The 10288-nt window shown below is 40.1% G+C and overlaps 1 long non-coding RNA gene across 1 annotated transcript in view; it reads left to right on the top strand.

The window, feature by feature from the left end:
- Positions 1-919: 919 nt before the first annotated feature.
- LOC140754726 (uncharacterized) overlaps positions 920-10288 on the top strand; it is a 188230-nt gene continuing 178861 nt past the window's right edge. The window contains exon 1 of the long non-coding RNA XR_012103692.1: positions 920-1192. This is a non-coding gene — a long non-coding RNA (uncharacterized LOC140754726). The remainder of the gene's footprint in view (positions 1193-10288) is intronic.

Genomic DNA, 10288 nt, shown 5'->3' with positions numbered 1-10288 from the left:
GTATGTTGTATTATATTGTTTGAGTGTACCTGGAGACAAGGACGACAGCATGATTTTCAGTGAGCTTTCTGGCAAACCTCTGTGTCTGAATGCCTGCCACAGAAGACTGCTGCTACCAGGGAAAGCGTCGGACTCAGAGGGTGCTTGGTTCTGAAAGGTAATTGTAATAAATTATCAATGGGTGGAAAAAAATGATTCTGATATCATCAGGAACATAGCTAGTGGGTGCCTAGGTTGGAAGCTCCATTGTCGCAATACCAGTATACCTTTTGCTTTATAATTCTTAATTTGCAGGCACCTAGGTATCATGCTGAATGGAGGAAAGGCATAAAAGAAAAAAATTGTCCAGTGAAAGCGTCAATATTATATGCTATCCTTTTGATGAAGCTCTTTTCCATGATCGATTTGAGGGTTTCCAAATAGAATGCATAATGACTTAAATGCCTCAGTTGAAAGTTCCCATTCAGTGTCGATGTTTGTGTTTCTTGACTCCTGGTCTTACTCATGCCATGCACTACATGGCATGCGGGAACTCAGTGCTATGGGGGTCGGGGATTCGAACCCTGAACACTCGCGTCACGTGCCACGAGTGTACAGGAGCTGTCATCCCACCTACACCACTCAGCTCCGACAGCTACCTACGAACTCATCTATAAAGCTTCTACCGGTCCACCCGAACTCGGCCGAGCGCGCCCGAAGTGTCATGAACATTTCCCATATGTTTTGAAATGTTTAAAAAATATTTTAAAATATTTTTGGACATAAATTTTCAATTTTATTATTTTTTGTTCACATTTTTTATTGAGAATCTATTGCATTTTTTTTTTTAAATTTTAAAACACTTCATTATCTTTGGCGATAATAATTTTACAAAGGAAATAAAAAACATGACAGTTGTCAGTAGTGTCTCGCTGCGAATATCTGCTATTGTTGTAAGAGAGTGTAATATGTGGAAAAACGTGATTGTTTACATTGTTTCAGCGATTTGGACAGCGCCGCAGAACATAAACTCCCTCCCGGGTCCATCTCGAGGTGCGACAGCGGGCTGACATCGAGCTTAGACCACATCAATGGATCTTTGCATCACCGCCGACGATAGTCAGCAAAGTTACAAACAAATAAATAGAAGCATTTCGCCGATTCCGCCTGAAGACCGAAGACAATCTCGCTATTTTAGTTTTTTTATGGTTCGGTGAGTCATGTAGAGAAAATATACGGCGAGAAAATAGTTATTTTCTAATTAAATTACTTTATCTATATTCTACTACTTCGCTTACGCTATTTACAGCTTACTCTACTCTCAATTCACCTACATATCTACTCGCATGCCATGCACTACATGGCATGCGGGAACTCAGTGGTATGGGGGTCGGGGATTCGAACCCTGAACACCCGCGTCACGTGCCACGAGTGTGCAGAAGCTGTCATCCCACCTACACCACTCAGCTCCGACAGCTACCTACGAACTCTTCTATAGCTTCTACCGGTCCACCCGAACTCGGCCGAGCGCGCCCGAAGTGTCATGAACATTTCCCATATTTTTGAAATGTATAAAAATATTTTAAAATATTTTTGGACATAAATTTTCAATTTTATTATTTTTTGTTCACATTTTTTATTGAGAATCTATTGCAATATTTTTTTTTAAATTTTAAAACACTTCATTATCTTTGGCGATAATAATTTAACAAAGGAAATAAAAAACATGACAGTTGTCAGTAGTGTCTCGCTGCGAATATCTGCTATTATTGTAAGAGAGTGTAAAATGTGGAAAAACGTGATTGTTTACATTGTTTCAGCGATTTGGACAGCGCCGCAGCACATAAACTCCCTCCCGGGTCCATCTCGAGGTGCGACAGCGGGCTGACATCGAGCTTAGACCACATCAATGGATCTTTGCATCACCGCCGACGATAGTCAGCAAAGTTACAAACAAATAAATAGAAGCATTTCGCCGATTCCGCCTGAAGACCGAAGACAATCTCGCTATTTTAGTTTTTTTATGGTTCAGTGAGTCATGTAGAGAAAATATACGGCGAGAAAATAGTTATTTTCTAATTAAATTACTTTATCTATATTCTACTACTTCGCTTACCCTATTTACAGCTTACTCTACTCTCAATTCACCTACATATCTACTCGCATGCCATGCACTACATGGCATGCGGGAACTCAGTAGTATGGGGGTCGGGGATTCGAACCCTGAACACCCGCGTCACGTGCCACGAGTGTGCAGAAGCTGTCATCCCACCTACACCACTCAGCTCCGACAGCTACCTACGAACTCTTCTATAGCTTCTACCGGTCCACCCGAACTCGGCCGAAGATGCCCGAGCGCGCCCGTAGTGTCATGAACATTTCCCATATGTTTTGAAATGTATAAAAATATTTTAAAATATTTTTGGACATAAATTTTCAATTTTATTATTTTTTGTTCACATTTTTTATTGAGAATCTATTACAATATTTTTTTTTTAAATTTTAAAACACTTCATTATCTTTGGCGATAATAATTTTACAAAGGAAATAAAAAACATGACAGTTGTCAGTAGTGTCTCCCTGCGAATATCTGCTATTGTTGTAAGAGAGTGTAAAATGTGGAAAAACGTGATTGTTTACATTGTTTCAGCGATTTTGGACAGCGCCGCAGCACATAAACTCCCTCCCGGGTCCATCTCGAGGTGCGACAGCGGGCTGACATCGAGCTTAGACCACATCAATGGATCTTTGCATCACCGCCGACGATAGTCAGCAAAGTTACAAACAAATAAATAGAAGCATTTCGCCGATTCCAGCCGAAGATCGAAGACAATCTCGCTATTTTAGTTTTTTTATGGTTCGGTGAGTCATGTAGAGAAAATATACGGCGAGAAAATAGTTATTTTCTAATTAAATTACTTTATCTATATTCTACTACTTCGCTTACCCTACTTACAGCTTACTCTACTCTCAATTCACCTACATATCTACTCGCATGCCATGCACTACATGGCATGCGGGAACTCAGTAGTATGGGGGTCGGGGATTCGAACCCTGAACACCCGCGTCACGTGCCACGAGTGTGCAGAAGCTGTCATCCCACCTACACCACTCAGCTCCGACAGCTACCTACGAACTCTTCTATAGCTTCTACCGGTCCACCCGAACTCGGCCGAGCGCGCCCGAAGTGTCATGAACATTTCCCATATGTTTTGAAATGTTTAAAAAATATTTTAAAATATTTTTGGACATAAATTTTCAATTTTATTATTTTTTGTTCACATTTTTTATTGAGAATCTATTACAATATTTTTTTTTAAATTTTAAAACACTTCATCTTTGGCGATAATAATTTTACAAAGGAAATAAAAAACATGACAGTTGTCAGTAGTGTCTCCCTGCGAATATCTGCTATTGTTGTAAGAGAGTGTAAAATGTGGAAAACCGTGATTGTTTACATTGTTTCAGCGATTTGGACAGCGCCGCAGCACATAAACTCCCTCCCGGGTCCATCTCGAGGTGCGACAGCGGGCTGACATCGAGCTTAGACCACATCAATGGATCTTTGCATCACCGCCGACGATAGTCAGCAAAGTTACAAACAAATAAATAGAAGCATTTCGCCGATTCCAGCCGAAGATCGAAGACAATCTCGCTATTTTAGTTTTTTTATGGTTCGGTGAGTCATGTAGAGAAAATATACGGCGAGAAAATAGTTATTTTCTAATTAAATTACTTTATCTATATTCTACTACTTCGCTTACCCTACTTACAGCTTACTCTACTCTCAATTCACCTACATATCTACTCGCATGCCATGCACTACATGGCATGCGGGAACTCAGTAGTATGGGGGTCGGGGATTCGAACCCTGAACACCCGCGTCACGTGCCACGAGTGTGCAGAAGCTGTCATCCCACCTACACCACTCAGCTCCGACAGCTACCTACGAACTCTTCTATAGCTTCTACCGGTCCACCCGAACTCGGCCGAGCGCGCCCGAAGTGTCATGAACATTTCCCATATTTTTGAAATGTATAAAAATATTTTAAAATATTTTTGGACATAAATTTTCAATTTTATTATTTTTTGTTCACATTTTTTATTGAGAATCTATTGCAATATTTTTTTTTAAATTTTAAAACACTTCATTATCTTTGGCGATAATAATTTTACAAAGGAAATAAAAAACATGACAGTTGTCAGTAGTGTCTCCCTGCGAATATCTGCTATTGTTGTAAGAGAGTGTAAAATGTGGAAAACCGTGATTGTTTACATTGTTTCAGCGATTTGGACAGCGCCGCAGCACATAAACTCCCTCCCGGGTCCATTTCGAGGTGCGACAGCGGGCTGACATCGAGCTTAGACCACATCAATGGATCTTTGCATCACCGCCGACTATAGTCAGCAAAGTTACAAACAAATAAATAGAAGCATTTCGCCGATTCCAGCCGAAGATCGAAGACAATCTCGCTATTTTAGTTTTTTTATGGTTCGGTGAGTCATGTAGAGAAAATATACGGCGAGAAAATAGTTATTTTCTAATTAAATTACTTTATCTATATTCTACTACTTCGCTTACCCTATTTACAGCTTACTCTACTCTCAATTCACCTACATATCTACTCGCATGCCATGCACTACATGGCATGCGGGAACTCAGTAGTATGGGGGTCGGGGATTCGAACCCTGAACACCCGCGTCACGTGCCACGAGTGTGCAGAAGCTGTCATCCCACCTACACCACTCAGCTCCGACAGCTACCTACGAACTCTTCTATAGCTTCTACCGGTCCACCCGAACTCGGCCGAGCGCGCCCGAAGTGTCATAAACATTTCCCATATGTTTTGAAATGTATAAAAATATTTTAAAATATTTTTGGACATAAATTTTCAATTTTATTATTTTTTGTTCACATTTTTTATTGAGAATCTATTACAATATTTTTTTTTAAATTTTAAAACACTTCATCTTTGGCGATAATAATTTTACAAAGGAAATAAAAAACATGACAGTTGTCAGTAGTGTCTCCCTGCGAATATCTGCTATTGTTGTAAGAGAGTGTAAAATGTGGAAAACCGTGATTGTTTACATTGTTTCAGCGATTTGGACAGCGCCGCAGCACATAAACTCCCTCCCGGGTCCATCTCGAGGTGCGACAGCGGGCTGACATCGAGCTTAGACCACATCAATGGATCTTTGCATCACCGCCGACGATAGTCAGCAAAGTTACAAACAAATAAATAGAAGCATTTCGCCGATTCCGCCTGAAGACCGAAGACAATCTCGCTATTTTAGTTTTTTTATGGTTCAGTGAGTCATGTAGAGAAAATATACGGCGAGAAAATAGTTATTTTCTAATTAAATTACTTTATCTATATTCTACTACTTCGCTTACCCTATTTACAGCTTACTCTACTCTCAATTCACCTACATATCTACTCGCATGCCATGCACTACATGGCATGCGGGAACTCAGTAGTATGGGGGTCGGGGATTCGAACCCTGAACACCCGCGTCACGTGCCACGAGTGTGCAGAAGCTGTCATCCCACCTACACCACTCAGCTCCGACAGCTACCTACGAACTCTTCTATAGCTTCTACCGGTCCACCCGAACTCGGCCGAGCGCGCCCGAAGTGTCATGAACATTTCCCATATGTTTTGAAATGTATAAAAATATTTTAAAATATTTTTGGACATAAATTTTCAATTTTATTATTTTTTGTTCACATTTTTTATTGAGAATCTATTGCAATATTTTTTTTTTTAATTTTAAAACACTTCATTATCTTTGGCGATAATAATTTAACAAAGGAAATAAAAAACATGACAGTTGTCAGTAGTGTCTCCCTGCGAATATCTGCTATTGTTGTAAGAGAGTGTAAAATGTGGAAAACCGTGATTGTTTACATTGTTTCAGCGATTTGGACAGCGCCGCAGCACATAAACTCCCTCCCGGGTCCATCTCGAGGTGCGACAGCGGGCTGACATCGAGCTTAGACCACATCAATGGATCTTTGCATCACCGCCGACGATAGTCAGCTAAGTTACAAACAAATAAATAGAAGCATTTCGCCGATTCCGCTCGAAGACCGAAGACAATCTCGCTATTTTAGTTTTTTTATGGTTCGGTGAGTCATGTAGAGAAAATATACGGCGAGAAAATAGTTATTTTCTAATTAAATTACTTTATCTATATTCTACTACTTCGCTTACCCTATTTACAGCTTACTCTACTCTCAATTCACCTACATATCTACTCGCATGCCATGCACTACATGGCATGCGGGAACTCAGTAGTATGGGGGTCGGGGATTCGAACCCTGAACACCCGCGTCACGTGCCACGAGTGTGCAGAAGCTGTCATCCCACCTACACCACTCAGCTCCGACAGCTACCTACGAACTCTTCTATAGCTTCTACCGGTCCACCCGAACTCGGCCGAAGATGCCCGAGCGCGCCCGTAGTGTCATGAACATTTCCCATATGTTTTGAAATGTATAAAAATATTTTAAAATATTTTTGGACATAAATTTTCAATTTTATTATTTTTTGTTCACATTTTTTATTGAGAATCTATTACAATATTTTTTTTTAAATTTTAAAACACTTCATTATCTTTGGCGATAATAATTTTACAAAGGAAATAAAAAACATGACAGTTGTCAGTAGTGTCTCCCTGCGAATATCTGCTATTGTTGTAAGAGAGTGTAAAATGTGGAAAAACGTGATTGTTTACATTGTTTCAGCGATTTTGGACAGCGCCGCAGCACATAAACTCCCTCCCGGGTCCATCTCGAGGTGCGACAGCGGGCTGACATCGAGCTTAGACCACATCAATGGATCTTTGCATCACCGCCGACGATAGTCAGCAAAGTTACAAACAAATAAATAGAAGCATTTCGCCGATTCCAGCCGAAGATCGAAGACAATCTCGCTATTTTAGTTTTTTTATGGTTCGGTGAGTCATGTAGAGAAAATATACGGCGAGAAAATAGTTATTTTCTAATTAAATTACTTTATCTATATTCTACTACTTCGCTTACCCTATTTACAGCTTACTCTACTCTCAATTCACCTACATATCTACTCGCATGCCATGCACTACATGGCATGCGGGAACTCAGTAGTATGGGGGTCGGGGATTCGAACCCTGAACACCCGCGTCACGTGCCACGAGTGTGCAGAAGCTGTCATCCCACCTACACCACTCAGCTCCGACAGCTACCTACGAACTCTTCTATAGCTTCTACCGGTCCACCCGAACTCGGCCGAGCGCGCCCGAAGTGTCATGAACATTTCCCATATTTTTGAAATGTATAAAAATATTTTAAAATATTTTTGGACATAAATTTTCAATTTTATTATTTTTTGTTCACATTTTTTATTGAGAATCTATTGCAATATTTTTTTTTAAATTTTAAAACACTTCATTATCTTTGGCGATAATAATTTTACAAAGGAAATAAAAAACATGACAGTTGTCAGTAGTGTCTCCCTGCGAATATCTGCTATTGTTGTAAGAGAGTGTAAAATGTGGAAAACCGTGATTGTTTACATTGTTTCAGCGATTTGGACAGCGCCGCAGCACATAAACTCCCTCCCGGGTCCATTTCGAGGTGCGACAGCGGGCTGACATCGAGCTTAGACCACATCAATGGATCTTTGCATCACCGCCGACTATAGTCAGCAAAGTTACAAACAAATAAATAGAAGCATTTCGCCGATTCCAGCCGAAGATCGAAGACAATCTCGCTATTTTAGTTTTTTTATGGTTCGGTGAGTCATGTAGAGAAAATATACGGCGAGAAAATAGTTATTTTCTAATTAAATTACTTTATCTATATTCTACTACTTCGCTTACCCTATTTACAGCTTACTCTACTCTCAATTCACCTACATATCTACTCGCATGCCATGCACTACATGGCATGCGGGAACTCAGTGGTATGGGGGTCGGGGATTCGAACCCTGAACACCCGCGTCACGTGCCACGAGTGTGCAGAAGCTGTCATCCCACCTACACCACTCAGCTCCGACAGCTACCTACGAACTCTTCTATAGCTTCTACCGGTCCACCCGAACTCGGCCGAGCGCGCCCGAAGTGTCATGAACATTTCCCATATGTTTTGAAATGTTTAAAAAATATTTTAAAATATTTTTGGACATAAATTTTCAATTTTATTATTTTTTGTTCACATTTTTTATTGAGAATCTATTGCAATATTTTTTTTTAAATTTTAAAACACTTCATTATCTTTGGCGATAATAATTTTACAAAGGAAATAAAAAACATGACAGTTGTCAGTAGTGTCTCCCTGCGAATATCTGCTATTGTTGTAAGAGAGTGTAAAATGTGGAAAAACGTGATTGTTTACATTGTTTCAGCGATTTGGACAGCGCCGCAGCACATAAACTCCCTCCCGGGTCCATCTCGAGGTGCGACAGCGGGCTGACATCGAGCTTAGACCACATCAATGGATCTTTGCATCACCGCCGACGATAGTCAGCAAAGTTACAAACAAATAAATAGAAGCATTTCGCCGATTCCGCCTGAAGACCGAAGACAATCTCGCTATTTTAGTTTTTTTATGGTTCAGTGAGTCATGTAGAGAAAATATACGGCGAGAAAATAGTTATTTTCTAATTAAATTACTTTATCTATATTCTACTACTTCGCTTACCCTATTTACAGCTTACTCTACTCTCAATTCACCTACATATCTACTCGCATGCCATGCACTACATGGCATGCGGGAACTCAGTAGTATGGGGGTCGGGGATTCGAACCCTGAACACCCGCGTCACGTGCCACGAGTGTGCAGAAGCTGTCATCCCACCTACACCACTCAGCTCCGACAGCTACCTACGAACTCTTCTATAGCTTCTACCGGTCCACCCGAACTCGGCCGAGCGCGCCCGAAGTGTCATGAACATTTCCCATATTTTTGAAATGTATAAAAATATTTTAAAATATTTTTGGACATAAATTTTCAATTTTATTATTTTTTGTTCACATTTTTTATTGAGAATCTATTGCAATATTTTTTTTTAAATTTTAAAACACTTCATTATCTTTGGCGATAATAATTTTACAAAGGAAATAAAAAACATGACAGTTGTCAGTAGTGTCTCCCTGCGAATATCTGCTATTGTTGTAAGAGAGTGTAAAATGTGGAAAACCGTGATTGTTTACATTGTTTCAGCGATTTGGACAGCGCCGCAGCACATAAACTCCCTCCCGGGTCCATTTCGAGGTGCGACAGCGGGCTGACATCGAGCTTAGACCACATCAATGGATCTTTGCATCACCGCCGACTATAGTCAGCAAAGTTACAAACAAATAAATAGAAGCATTTCGCCGATTCCAGCCGAAGATCGAAGACAATCTCGCTATTTTAGTTTTTTTATGGTTCGGTGAGTCATGTAGAGAAAATATACGGCGAGAAAATAGTTATTTTCTAATTAAATTACTTTATCTATATTCTACTACTTCGCTTACCCTATTTACAGCTTACTCTACTCTCAATTCACCTACATATCTACTCGCATGCCATGCACTACATGGCATGCGGGAACTCAGTGGTATGGGGGTCGGGGATTCGAACCCTGAACACCCGCGTCACGTGCCACGAGTGTGCAGAAGCTGTCATCCCACCTACACCACTCAGCTCCGACAGCTACCTACGAACTCTTCTATAGCTTCTACCGGTCCACCCGAACTCGGCCGAGCGCGCCCGAAGTGTCATGAACATTTCCCATATGTTTTGAAATGTTTAAAAAATATTTTAAAATATTTTTGGACATAAATTTTCAATTTTATTATTTTTTGTTCACATTTTTTATTGAGAATCTATTGCAATATTTTTTTTTAAATTTTAAAACACTTCATTATCTTTGGCGATAATAATTTTACAAAGGAAATAAAAAACATGACAGTTGTCAGTAGTGTCTCCCTGCGAATATCTGCTATTGTTGTAAGAGAGTGTAAAATGTGGAAAAACGTGATTGTTTACATTGTTTCAGCGATTTGGACAGCGCCGCAGCACATAAACTCCCTCCCGGGTCCATCTCGAGGTGCGACAGCGGGCTGACATCGAGCTTAGACCACATCAATGGATCTTTGCATCACCGCCGACGATAGTCAGCAAAGTTACAAACAAATAAATAGAAGCATTTCGCCGATTCCGCCTGAAGACCGAAGACAATCTCGCTATTTTAGTTTTTTTATGGTTCAGTGAGTCATGTAGAGAAAATATACGGCGAGAAAATAGTTATTTTCTAATTAAATTACTTTATCTATATTC

This window comes from Epargyreus clarus, unplaced genomic scaffold (assembly GCF_041222505.1).
Source record: "Epargyreus clarus isolate Ecla_fem2 unplaced genomic scaffold, WU_Ecla_fem_2.2 ptg000031l, whole genome shotgun sequence".
Taxonomy (NCBI): Eukaryota; Metazoa; Arthropoda; class Insecta; order Lepidoptera; family Hesperiidae; genus Epargyreus; species Epargyreus clarus.
This window is presented reverse-complemented; position numbering and strand designations above follow the sequence as displayed.